The sequence below is a fragment of the Olea europaea genome, chromosome 6 (genome assembly GCF_002742605.1).
Source record: "Olea europaea var. sylvestris chromosome 6, O_europaea_v1, whole genome shotgun sequence".
In the NCBI taxonomy this organism is placed as follows: Eukaryota; Viridiplantae; Streptophyta; class Magnoliopsida; order Lamiales; family Oleaceae; genus Olea; species Olea europaea.
Window position 1 is genome coordinate 17642083 of NC_036242.1, and position 14560 is coordinate 17656642.

The following is a 14560-nucleotide window of genomic DNA, read 5'->3' on the forward strand; positions in this document are numbered from 1 at the left end:
TGATCTCCACTAAAGAACAGTGTGAGTTCGCGATCACTGGAACGTACATATGTGTACAATCCGTCCACAACTTTTTGCATGTCAGCTCCAGCTCAATCACACACTTTAGCATGTACTCAAGCACCATATATCCATTCCCCAAGAGTAAGAGCGTGCTGTGTTCAATATCAATGACACGTGCAAACTCGAAGCTTAGGATAACTCCACCAAGAATGTCAAAATATCTCAGGTGTCTTTGCTCGATCGTATAACAATTCCATGGCCAAATCGATATGTTAAAACAAAAACACCAACAAAAAAGAGAGGATCAATTAATTAAATAAACCAACAACTTCTATAAATATAATAAATAAAAACGACAATACACTTACACATAAAAACGACGCTTTTTATTTAAACATTGTATTAATTATTTTAATTATTTATGTATATTATCTATTTAATATTTAATTTAATTAATTTAATTTTTATTTAAACATTTCATTAATTATTTTAATTGTTTATGTATATTATTTATTTAATATCTAATTATTTTAATTGCTTAATTTAATTATTTTATTAATATTTAATTTAATTGTTTATTTTAATATTTTAATTGCAATTTTTAATTGCATAATTTAATTATTTTATTAATATTTAATTTAATTGTTTATTTTAACATTTAAATATTTATTTATATAATATTTAAATATTTATTTTAATTACTTATTTTAATTGTTTAATTTAATTATTTTATTAATATTTAAATTAATTGTTTATTTTAATATTTAAATAATTATTTTAATTGTTTATGTATATTATTTGCTTAGTATTTAATTAATTTATTTAAACATTTTATTAATTGCTTTAATTATTTATTTATATTATTTTATATTTAATTATTTATTTTAGTTATTTAATTGTTTATATAATATTGAATTGTTCTTAAAATTGCTTAAAATTAAATAAGTACTTCAACTAAATAATTAAATATTAAATATTTAAATAAGTAATTAAAATAAATAATAAAACGATTAAATTAAGCATTTAAAATAAATAATTTAAATATATAATTGAAATAAATAAATAATAAATAAAATAAATAACTTAAATAAGAAAATGAAATAACTGTTAAGCCGCCGTTTGATTCCTATTCTTTTGCCACGAAAATGAAAAATATGATCGTTTTCAATCACATCAAGTGATCATATTTAACTTTCTATCTTTTATGTGGGTTCTGTAACGACTATATTTTTCATTCTCATTCTTACAAAAATGGGTACCAAACAAGGCCTAAATAAATAATTAAATATTAAATACATAATATACATGAAAATTAAACAATTCAAATAAGTAATTCAAATAAATAATTAAATGTTAGACAAAAAATATTTATAAGGAATTAAAATAAATAATTAAAATTCAATAACTAAAGTAAATAAATAAAATAAAATACTTAATAAACAATATAAATAAGTAATTAATGTAAACAATAAAATTAAGTAATTAAAATAAATAACTTAATTATAAAACGAAAAAAAATTTCTGGCAACCTAGAAGCGACTGGGCTGTCTAGGTCCCCGTTAGCTGGCCTAGACGTCTTCCCGTTGCCGCCTACAATTACGCAAGCTGCTGAAAAAATTGTCAAGATCGCCTCCAACATTCATATACTTGCATAAAATACAAATCTACAATCATTTTTACAAAGATTTCTCAACAAATATACATAGAAACATGCTTTATTTCAAAAATCAAAGCTTACCTTCTTCAAGATTGGAGAAATGGCAATCTGGATCATTGATTTTTTGACTTATTGGTCGGTGACTGGGTCATCGGTTGGTATTGCTACAGTAATCTCCACTCTTCTCTTTTCACAACGGAGGGTAAAAGTGTCTTTCCATTGCTTTTCAAGTTTTTAAACATGTTTTTTTTATTCTTTACTTTTTTTCCTAAAGTTGATCAAAGGCTATTTTGAAAATATGGTTGGGTCCACTAATTCTTCGACGTCCAATGTCGGGGTACTTTTAAAATTGACCTAGTAAAAGGTTCTTATTTTCACTTTGATTTTTAAAAACTTAAAAATTATCACATTAATCTCTTGAATGGTCAAAGACAGAGATGCCCTTAAATATATTATATAATTACAAAATATTGGATAGTTTAAATGACATTATTACACTTTTAGTTAATAATTGAAAACCAAACACTTCCTCACTTATAAAACTGCAGAACGAGTTTCGAACACAGAAAAACTCTCATTTTTCATTTGCTTGAACATCAAAATATCAAAAAACTTTCAAACGCCGAAGTCAGAATTTTTTCCAGACCAATCACTTCAAATCGGTAAGTATATTTACACATGTTTAGTTTCGATTTCAGTAAATTAGTATACGTTTGAGTAGTTAAATAACACAATAGTTAGTAGAATTTTTTTTAACAGATCTACAATTTTTTTTTAGAACCATAGAAAAATAAAAAGTCATACGTAAAATAAACAGTTTGGCGATTAACTGTGGGATGTTAACGAAAACTGTTAGACAGCAGACAACCAATTGTCAAAAGACTGTCTAACAGTTGATAGTCGACTGTTAGCTTTTAACAGCCGACTGTCGACTGTAAAACAGTTCACAGTGGGTTGTCTTTCCCGGCTGTTTTACAATTTTTTTATTATTAATTTCTGTTTTGGCAATTGTCTTATAATTTTAATTACAAGTTGATTAAATAAATAAATATCTAAATTTTTGTTGTTATAATTGATTTAAAAATTCTATTTCGTCATGCAGATATGATAATCTCGGTCTGTTATTTCGGTGATTTTGAACTGAACGAAAATAACAGATGCGAATGGAGATGGACGAGTGATGTATGTGGTTATATTGCAATTCCTGTAACAGAGAGTACATCATATGCGGAAGTGTACCAGAATTTGCAAAATGAGCTGAATGTCGATTCTTCTCAGTACGATGTGCAACTGAGATATTTATTCAATGGTTATGAGGATTCGTCCATTCCGATGCCACTTATATTTGTTATTAATGATAGTGAATTGAATTATCTATTAGAATTGAATAAAATGTATAGGACTCTGACTGTTCTTGGCGTGACTTTAGTTAAGAAGGATGTTGTCGAAGGTGAATGCGAAGATTCAGATGGAGCAGATAATAATGACCTAGATTTTTGGGAGACGTTGGAGATAGTTCCTGCAGATGATGTGGTTATTCCTGAGATAATTGCTACTGGTCGTGAAGTCACTGTTACGCACAGAATTTCGTCGACAGTTGTGGACAATGAAAATATAAATGATTTTACAAATGAAAATTTAATTGCTTTATCTTGACGGAGACCCGAGCGAGTTGGGCGCTCAGGGGGAACAAGTGGACCGTCCTCCAATTTTTCGCGTGTGGCTCCCGATGATGAGGATTTGTATGTCGAGCAACTATTTGAAACCAAGAAAGATTTGTAGGAAGCTGTGCACCGAATGACATTAAAATATAACTTTGAGTTCAAGGTAAAGAAATCAACCAAGTCATTGTTGACAGTTGCCTGCGTTGACGACAATTGCAATTGGCACTTTAGAGTGACTAAGATGGACACGAATGAGTGCTTTGTAGTTCGCAAATATGCATGGGAACATACTTTTGAAGTGAGAATTTGTTGAAATGATCACAGGCAAACTCAAGCATGGTTTATTGGTCGACAGATAATGCACAAGTATTAGGATCCACTGACGATCTACTGACATTCGTACATCATTAACGACGTCCATCGAAAGTATGGAGTGGTCATGAGCTACCAGAAGGCCTGGAAGGCCAAAGAAAGTGCGTTTGAGGATTTAATAGGATCAGATGAGGAGAGTTATGCTAAATTGGGTAGGTATTGCCATAACATGGTGAGAACTAATCCTGGCTCGACATTTTTTATTGAGACGGGGGTGGTGATTGTTTTAAGTATTTCTTCATGGCTCTCAGACAATGTATTCGGGATTTTCGAAATGCAATGCGACCTGCAATTCTAGTCGATGATACAACTCTGAAAGTTAGATATCAAGGCAAGTTGATTATTGCTACATGTCAAGACGCCAATATCCAAATTTACCCTCTTGCATTTGGCATAGTCGACAACGAGAATGATCTGTCAATGCGTTGGTTCTTTTCTAAACTGAGGGAAGTGATTGGAGAAGTTGAAGACCTTCCCTTTGTAACTGATCGGGGACAGTCTATAATAAATGGTATCGCTGAAGTTTTTCCCGAGGCACATCATGGGTATTGCATGTACCATATACAAGGCAATTTGAAGACTATGTATCAGGGTAAAGGCATTGTTTCATTGTTCAGAAGAGCAACCGAAGCTTACAGTGTTGAAGAATGTAATCAGTTCATGGTCGAGATAGGAAATAAATCATTAGCGGCGTGGGAGTATCTAACGAACATGGGGATTGGATATTGGGCGCAATTATACTTTTCAGGATGTCGATACAACATGATGATGTCGAATAATGCAGAGTCTCTCAATGCATTGTTTAAGAAGGATCGAGAGTTACCAATTCTCGTAATGATTGAGAATATTTGTAACAAGCTGCAACAGTGGTTTCATAACCGACGTGCGGCATCACAGAATTGCACCAGTGTGCTAACCCCAGCTCAAGAGAATAAATGCTTCAAGGCTGCGGATGTTGCGAGAAAGTTGAATGTGGAAGCATTTGATGAGTTTCGCTTCTCCGTGCAATGTGCACGTAATATGACATACATAGTTGATTTGACTGATAACACATGCACTTGTACAAGATTTCAGTTGGAGAGTTTTTCATGTTAGCATGCAGTCGCAGTGGCCATGTATCGAGACTTTGCAGCGAGAACATTAGTTATTTGTACTACACGGCTAAGTCGTGGAGAGCAGCATATGCTGAGACTATATTTCCACTGCCGAATGAATCTGAGTGGGAAGTCCTGACCATACTCTCCTGTTCAATAGTTTGTTGCCACCAGCAGTTGAACTGCGTGGTCCTAGACGTTAAGTACATCTAGAATACCATCTATCGGAGAGTTTCCTCGACCGCGTAGGTGCGGCAGGTGCAGAGTCATAGGGCATACTCGCCAATTTTGTACTAGTCAAATTTCCCTAAATGACAATTAGACTAATGTGTTCAATGTGTAATATTTTCATTTACTTTTACATTGTTCAATGTTTATTCAAGATCATAAATAATTACGAAGAACAGTTACAAATAACTAATTACAAAAAAGTTTTACAAAGATTAATTACAAAAAAAATATTTACAAATAATCTTTGGATCACAATTAAATTCGAATAAGTCGCACGCTAACTTATTCCGCCAATTCTGTATCCATAACTGGTTGAATCCATCAACCTTATGTGCTATACTCAAAAATTCTATGTACTTGATTACGAAAATGTCATAGTCGACCCTACAAATGAACAATATTGTGTTAGCTTGGTTCAAATTTAATTTTAAAAAAAGATTACAAACACTTACGATATAGACTGCCTAGCCGTCGTCTTATCCCGAATGATGGCTAGTCTGTCCTGTATAGTCAAGCTCGCCCGTCTAGCCATCATAGGAACGATCACAGTCACCGGCTCTAAGTCCTGCTCGATTTGCCCCTGCGTCAGACATGAATGATCGGGGTCATATACATATATTTTCGACTCAGGGAACACAATCTTTAGTGCATTGCAGTGACGATTGATGATCACTGGAATGTACGTATGCGTACAGCCCTCCACGGCTTTTCCCCAACAGTCGGTGACAACCCGATGACCCACTCGAGCATATCTGCGGGCAGCACGTACTCGTTACCCATAAGCTTGAGCGACTGATACTCAATGGTAACGGCACGGAAGAACTCGGTGTTCAGTATTATTCGGCCAGGCTTGTAGAATGATTGTGGATATCTCTCAACTCGATCGCACAACAAGTCCATGGCCATGTCGATGTGCTACATAAACGAAAAAGAAATAAATAACTATTTCATTTAACAAATTAAACGTAATGTGTACAAACAGTAGCAATAACACTTCACTTACATTTTCGGCGAGCTAAGCCCCCTGAGTGGTGATATTATGGAACCACTTGTATGCGTTCGATATCGTTCTTCTGGCTATCGTACGAGTGGTGCTGAAAAAAGAAAAGAAAATGTTAAACGAAACTTATACGAGTATTGGTACTCTACTAAATCATACAATACTTACTCAGGCAACATTGCTCACCACTGAGCCTCGAATGCTTTCCATTTGGCATGGTCAACCTCCCGGAACATATTGGAGTACGTCCCGTCGACGAACCTCCTCCTCTTCGTCTCAGTGGTGAAGGGAGAGACGATGTACTGTGACGACACTCTCGACCTCTTGCCGACCACCATCTCCGGTACGTCAACAGAACGCTTGTTTGCCTAAGTCACGATGGCCATTCTCTCCTCCTCCGCCTCGACCACCGTCACCTCCTCCACCCAGCTATCGTCACCTCCTCCACCTCGGTGCTTGCCACCTCCTCCATTTAGGGGCTTGCCCCCTTTTCTGCTCCGGCTATCGTCACCTCCTCCACCCCCAGCTACCGCCACCTCATCCACCTCGGGGCTCGCCACCTCCTCTACCATTCATCCCATCCCCTCCCGCTCCATGGATAATAGAAAAGATTCCAATGCATCATCGGACCACAACTGCCGATGACCCTCATCTCTATCACCATCTCCGTCACCCCCCCGTCACCATCGCTGTCAACCTATCGCCTGCCGGCTATATCACCTCGAAGTGCTTCGATCTCATCCTGAAGCACTCTAACATCAGCGGACAAATCTTAGACCCTTCCTACCAGATCGTCGACCCTATCTGTCATCTCTCGACGCAACCTATTAACCTGCTCTGCTATAAATCCCCTCAAACGGGCATACAAATCATCAAAACTCTGAATATGTGCGGGAGATCCACGGGGGAGGTCCCTGGACAGGGTTGCAGGAGGTGATGTCCTCTGGGGCGAAGGTGATGCCCTTTGCGGCGAAGGTGATGCCCTCTGGGATGGAGGCGATGCCCTCGGGGGCGGAGGTCGTAGATCAACTGGACCACACTCCTACACAAACAATAATATTACGAATTATTAACTTGATTCGTAATTACTAACTCCTACAAAATGGTAATTAATAAATTATATTCAATTCACTCACCCAATCTCGATCGTCGATTGAATTGGACATCTGGTCGTCTTGGGTGAGCGGAATGCCGGATTCACGCACACAACCCTGAGCCTCCTCCTCCATCGACGGCGTCAACTCAGTTATAATTTCAAGCTGACATATTGACATTTGAATTAGTTAATGATCATGTAATCAAATTTTAAATTACGTACAATATAAACGAACGAAATTGTAACTACAATACGCAACACGCAGATTCATAGTAATTAAAATCATTAATATTGTGAAATGTTTTACCCTATTATCAATAATGTCAATTTTTCCCTGATATCAAAAAAAGATAATAAGTATTAAAATTAACATTAAAATTTAAAGAATTATTTAAAATTACAATTAAAAAAATTAATTAAATTCGATGAACGAAAAGAATATTATTTATCAAAAAATATCAATAAAAATAAATACGAAATTTAAATTTAAAATTAAATATTTATTAAAAATTACAATTACAAAAATTAATTAAATTCGATGAACGAAAAGAATATTATTTATAAAAAAATAATTAATAAAATTAAATATGAAATTTAAATTTGAAATCAAATACTTATTAAAAATTACAATTACAAAAATTAGTTATATTCGATAAAGGAAAAGAATATTATTTATAAAAAAACAATTATAAAAAACTATTAATAAAAATAAAAAAGAAATTTAAAATTAAATAATTATTCAAAATTACAATGACAAGAATTAATGAAATTCGATTAACGAAAAGAATATTATTTATAAAAAACTATTAATAAAACTAAATATGAAATTTAAATTTAAAATTAAAAGAATTATTAAATATTACAATTTTAAAAATTAATTAAATTCGAGAATGAAAAATTATTATTTATCAAAAATGAGGAAATAAAAAAATATTCAAATTAAAATTAAAATTTAATATTTTATTTAAATTTGACAAACAGATAAATTATTATTTATTAAAAACTAATAATTAAAATTATTTAAAATGAAATTCTGAAATATTCGTAAGAAAAATAATAAAAAAAAAAAAGGTAGCAAGCCGATCGTAACAGTCGGCACGCTTAACAGTCAATGGGCTGACTAAATAGTCAACCCAAATAATGGGCCAAGTATAACAGTCGGCCCACTTAACAGTTATGGATTAGTTAGCCCATGAAAAAACAAAAACAGTCATAGGCTGACTGGCCCATGACGTTTTGGGGAAAACCCGGCTGTTAACAGTGTTAACTGCCGGGTTTTCCCCAAAATGCCAGCTGCAAACGTAGCCGACATTTTTTTTGACTTTTCTTGTCGGAAAATCTCCATTTTCGACGAGAAAAGCTTGCAAATCTCAAAATCTACTTATTATTCTCCAATTTAGACTCATATTCATACTTTTACACATACATAACCAATAATACATTTCAAAAACCTTCACAAATTCAACATTCACACACAATATAAAAATCTAAACATTAATGTAGTTAATTAACAACTCGAAACTTACCTTAACAAGAAAAAGGTCGTCAAAGATGAACTTAAAACGTCTGCCGATTGGTAATCGATTGTAGCTTTTCCTTAATTTTGGCCGACTATAAGCAAATGAAAAAGTGACTGTCTGAGGGTATTTTGAAATTTTAACCTTTAAAATCAATTTTTGTTTTTTCTTTAAAAACTGATCAAAGGTTATTTTGAAAATACACGTGGCTTATTGGTTCATTTTCAATTATTTCTTTGTCCAATACTCCAATCGGACCCAGAATTCATGTAGCGCACGTGGCTTCGCTTCAAGTGCGATGACCTCGTTCAATTCTTCATTGACGTCGCTATTTCATTCCAATCCGAGGATGCTCTTCGTGTATGAGATTAATATATGTTTTTGTTCTCTTCAAATTTTCTATTGTTTCCTTACTATTATTTCCGTATGCCTTCCATGTGTTCCATCTTCGGGTTCTCACGGCTAAATTGTAATCATGATGAAGCTGTTCTGGAGACAATAACGGAGTTTATCAAAGTGGGTGGTAGGGGAAAGTTTCATTCTGCCTTATATCACAAGCTTCTTCATTCCATTGTGAGTAGTAACTTCTAAATTTATCCTGCCTATTGCTAATTTTATTTTGTGTCGAGATTGGTGACACTGAAGCCTGCTTAGTGCCACTGCCAAGCTGTTCTGCATAAGGACTGCTTTTTTTTGTAGGGAGAATGACATGAATTGAGCGAGAGTTGAACATAAACTTAATCAGAGCCTTTATCATTTCACTGTTGAATCTTTCATACTTGTAGTTGATCCTAGGTAAATATGGGATAAGACATTGATGAATTATGTTGATTATAAACACCTATTAGATATGATTTCCACGAGTGCATACCTCTAAGAGTTGGTAATTTCTCTCAGTGGATCTAGGCTTCTTCTTGCTCTTTAGTTGACAAAATATTTGGCCGCTCGCTATTTTAAATAGTATTATTGTGTGTTGAATTACTATTTACAGGTTATAACGAGTGAAGCTGATGGTGTATAATTAAGTTCATAACCATTTTTTTCAGATAGTTTGATTCTATTTTATCAATTTATTTCATGTAGCAGCATTTCTAATTGGATTTCTTCAAATTTTCCCCTTTTCTATTCTGGAAAACCAAGTGATGGGAGATAAAATTTATTCTCTTTTTGTCTATGATTAATGTAATTGGATAGTTTTTGTCTATATTATTAAATGGCTCATAATAGCCAAGTTTTATACCTAGATAATTATGCTTTGTGGTATTAAGTTTTGATCACCAAGTGAAGTTTTTAGGACAAGGTTGTAGCTCACCTCTTTTTCAGGGAGAGTTTATGCCTGTTGGGCATTTCAACTTGACATCACTTCACGCCCAAAACAAAAAGAAGGAGCTGCATGAAATAATGATAAGATAGACTTGAGATTATACTAGGATTGATCAATTGAAGTTAATGCTAAGTTAAGGTTTAAAAGATTTGTATGGTTGTGGTATGTCTTGTAAAGACATCCAAGTTAGAAGAGTGATGTGAACCGATATACATTATAAAAGGGAGAGGTATACTGAAATTAATTTGACCTGGTGCAAAGATTTTAAATTATTGGACATTAAAATAGACGTACACTTGAATCATGTATGTCATGAATAAAGCTTATCATTAACTAATAATTGGACGTTTAAATAAATGTACAGTTGGATCATCTAAATCATGAATAAAGCTTATGGTGTACTAATAATTGGGTTATTAAAGTAAAAATAAGACATTTCGTGCATTAGGTCAGATTATTTCTAAACTACATGTGCTTGCAGGTCCACTTTACGTTGACCATTGACGATTCTTTATTGGATTTGCTTGCATTAAAGTATTTCAATTACATTTATGTCCGGTATGAATCATTTATTCTTAAGCGTGTGTTAACTAAGTTTGTTTACACTGTACTGTCAATATGTTTCCTATAGATTCTATTTATAATGTGAATGAATCACTTCACACTTCTTTTTGGATTTGCGTTGCTAAGATATTACCAAAACAGATTGCTAGACTGGGATGAGCTACATACTGTTCCAAGAAATGTTACCTTTTATTGTTTCCCTTCCAATAGAAATATTTGTTCCACGGTGGGACAAATATTCTTTGAACTACTGTAGTCTCTAAGAAACAATACGTTGGTTCAACTTATTTGTTCAGTATTTTACTTACATTATCCTGGACCTGGACAAGCTGGTCCGAATTTTGGAGGCAAAAGGTATCTCTCCTAGTCCTACTTCTTGATCTTGGTGGTGATCTTTTTACCTAAGAAAATACACAAAGACCTCCTCTCCTTTATTGGAAGTACATATAGTTATATATCTTTTCGACCTAAAAATTTATTTTCCCCAGAGAAGGCGAGAGAAATTCAGACATCTATGGTGATAGCCAGTCGAGAACAAGGTTAGTATAGTTTGGGTCATGGACACATTTGACCTTTCAATTTGGCATTTTATTATTGATAATGTTTTTGGAAAAATAAATTGATGTGATTGCAATAGCTCCCAAGTCAATTGGGAGACCCAGTGTTGACCTATTTCTTTGGACCCACTGCTTCACCATTTTTATTTTGAGAATTAGAGCTGCAGACCAAAATGATGCCTCTAGTTGTTTCTAAGTCTTACTACATGGACACACACAAATACCCCAAGATCTAATACCCACCAATAAATGACTCCTGATATCAAACATTCTGCCTTGTCCCTCAATGCTGAAAAATCTGCTCTTCACATTCTTAAAGTTGCTATTGTGTAAACTCAGTATGTTTGCCTGGAAGAATGAGCCATTCTTTTAGCATAGAAGTGACTTAGCATTCTTGAGGTTGAACTTTCTTTCTCTTCCAGATAGTATTGTGGTGCATTTGTATTGTTTTGCTTTTCCTGGGGTGTGGTGGATTCGAGGGAGTATTTAAGATTTTGATAAGTGTATATGTATGTTTACATTGTTCATGCACTTCAAATCACCTTGGTTGTTGAGAATACTCGGCTTCTATTATATCAGAGTGCTGCTACTTCTAGATTGAAGCAATGAAGTTCATTGTGAATTTACTTCACGGATAGGGATGGCAACAGGCAGGGGCAGACCCGAATACTTTAGGTTAGGGGGTCATAATCAAACTTTCAAATGGTAGGTAAATTGTAAATGGTAATGGCAGTATGTAATTGACAGATTGGAAGAGAAAGACAAAGGCACAAAGTTGAGATTGGAGCTGTTAGCTGCATAATATATTTATAGTGTAAGTTTTAAACTTTGACATTCTAAAACAAAAAAAAAAGTCAGAAAAAAAGCAGAAACTGGGGGGTCAACTATAGGACCCCCCAGGTCGACCCCTGTCAACAGGGTGGTTTGGCGTGCCCCCTGCACTACCCTGCTGGGGATTTTACTATCTCATTTGTATTTTTTTCCCTATAAATTAAATTAGGTATTTGAATATTAAAGCTATGTTTGAGTCCCATTTTTTTTGAGGAAAATAGATTTTCTAATAGTTATTTATTATTATTATTATTATTATTGTTGTTGTTGTTGTTGTTGTTGTTGTTGTTGTAAATTGTGTTGTTAAAAAATAGGAAAGTTTTGGATTTACGTACAAAAGAAGTTTTGGGTTTACGTTCAAAATTATTTTATTAGGAGAATGTGTGGTTGAAAATGAGTTTGGGGAAAATTGAATTTTTACATAATGGGACTCAAAATAGGAGTTAAATTGTTATATTAATTTATATTATAATAAATAAAACTGAAAATATTAAAGTTGCACTAATGTGTAAAAATGAAAAGACTACAAATCAACTTAATGGCCCAGCCAAATATATAAAGCCCATTATTTACTTGATGATAAGTCCTTTAATAGACTTATCTTTCAGCACATTTTTTACATAAAAAAATCCGACGCGGGATTCCTTTCATGTTTTTATAGTCAAAGTATTGGAGCTTTAGTAATGGATTCCTTTTATTTCAATTTGAAAAACTTCAATCACAATAGAGAAGGAAGGTCTACAAATAATGTAGTTATGTTTTTTTCTCAATTATTCAAGTATTTACTTTTCAAAATGAATAAGAAACATATGTGTTGCAAGGACCTTCCTTCTTTATTATTTCTTATTCATTTTGAAAAGTAAATTGAAGCTTTTGTATAGCGTGTCTGATACTTACACCGTTTTTTGTAGCGTGGAGCTTTCTATTCACAAGATGCATAGTTTGCTATCTCATATCCCCGCTATAGAAGCTTCAATTGATTATTCGGACTATGAAATGTGGAATGATTCAGGTAATATTTTTGATTTTCTACTTGTAACATCCCAAAATTTTTGAATAAAAATTTATTTATTATCTATATTATTTCGAAAGTCGAGGGACTAAGTCAAAATATATTCTTACGGGTCAAATATGTGAATTTTGATAGAGTGAGTATAAGTATATAAATATTATATAGTATTTTGGAAATTGGTATTTTATAGTATTTTATTTGATTAGTTTATATCATGAAGCTGCCACGTGTATGGTGATTGAGTGTATTATTTTAATAATTAATTTATTTGTTTTGATTTGGGAGTTGATAAAGGTAGCTAGATTTCCACGTGAAGAAATTGTAGAAAAAGGGTGATTTTATTTTAATAATATTTTTCTTTTGGAGAAAAAAAAGGGCAGATAATAGTAGTCAAATAATTTTAATATTTGCTTTGGTACTAGAAATCTTGTCCACCGTACTCTATTATAGTAAGCTTGAATAACACATAGATATTTATGTTCAAGATGCTAGATTGGATGAATAATTGAAGTTGATTTATGATTTTAGTTTTAAGATAATCATGACTGCACGTGTATAATAATAATAATCCCGAGCACAGGCTATGATAAATTTTGATTGTTAATCATAATCCTAATTTGATTAGGATAAATGCTAATTGTTAGTGCTAATCCAATATAATATATCTTAAACCCCTGTATCCATTATTCAATTAGAATTTTAGCATCAAACTTTCGTAAGTAAATAATTCACCAAATCCTAGACCAGATTTTGTGAGTTGAAATAAATAGCTATTGTAATTCCTTTCTCAAGACTCTTCCACCTCATTAATAGTATGTACTGTTTTGTCCTATATAAATCATATCACTTTGTTGATGGAACCTCTATCACGTGATTTGGATAAAAACAAAGGTGTATTGTACATACCCAATAAATTTTTTTGGTTGAATAAGATAAAATTTAATGGTGCAGTGTCCCACATTTTCAAAAATCCAGTACTATAAATACCTAGTGTGCCCAGGGGGATGGACCACACAAATAGAGAGAGATAATCAGAGAGAGAGAGAAAGAAATTAGAGGCACGCTGCCCGACAGAAAAAAAAACCATTGGGAGAGAGAAAGAAAGATCAGAATACATCCTAGAAATTATACACACGCAGTAGAGAGAGGTAAAATATTTTGAAAAGAAAGCAAGATAATTTTATTGACGTAGTCAAGAAATTCAGAAATTTGGAACACGCATTCATATTTTTGGAATTTTAATATCAAGATAAGATACATTTATGTGCAAAGTGTTTACGTTTCCTTATATTCTTATATGCGATTAAATATGCATGGAATGCTAGTGGACCTTTGAGTTTTAGAGAAAGAGATATGAAATTTCTACATATAAATTAAGAGGACCTAAGATGGGTGTGTCGCTTGGTCACCGATATACTCTATAAGAGAAGAGTGGTATGAAGTGTATTATTTATTTGTTATATATCTGTGTATGGAAATTTGCACGTATCTTACTGGGTATTTTTAAAATACTCACTCTTACATTAATTTTACAGATTAGTTCGGGTCGATTGGAGCAGTGGAGAATTGATGATGCGGGCTGCCAAGTGAATAAAGAATAGAGAAAAAGAAATAAGTTTACTGTTTTAAATTTAGCAA

The 14560-nt window shown here is 33.2% G+C and overlaps 2 long non-coding RNA genes across 4 annotated transcripts; both read left to right on the top strand.

Annotated features, from left to right (window-relative positions):
* The first annotated feature begins 8891 nt into the window (after nt 1-8891).
* LOC111396037 lies at nt 8892-12106 on the top strand. 3 transcript variants are annotated; one of them, XR_002702920.1, is made up of 4 exons: nt 8892-9207; nt 10440-11061; nt 11659-11754; nt 11827-12106. It is a non-coding gene; the product is annotated as an uncharacterized LOC111396037 (long non-coding RNA). The 3 variants fall into 3 exon arrangements; XR_002702921.1 differs by having other exon boundaries at nt 8892-8994; nt 9119-9207; nt 11659-12106; XR_002702919.1 differs by having other exon boundaries at nt 11659-12106.
* A 211-nt stretch (nt 12107-12317) lies between these two features.
* On the top strand, nt 12318-14524 carry LOC111396039. Its single transcript, XR_002702923.1, has 2 exons — nt 12318-12922; nt 14458-14524. It is a non-coding gene; the product is annotated as an uncharacterized LOC111396039 (long non-coding RNA).
* Nucleotides 14525-14560: the final 36 nt, after the last annotated feature.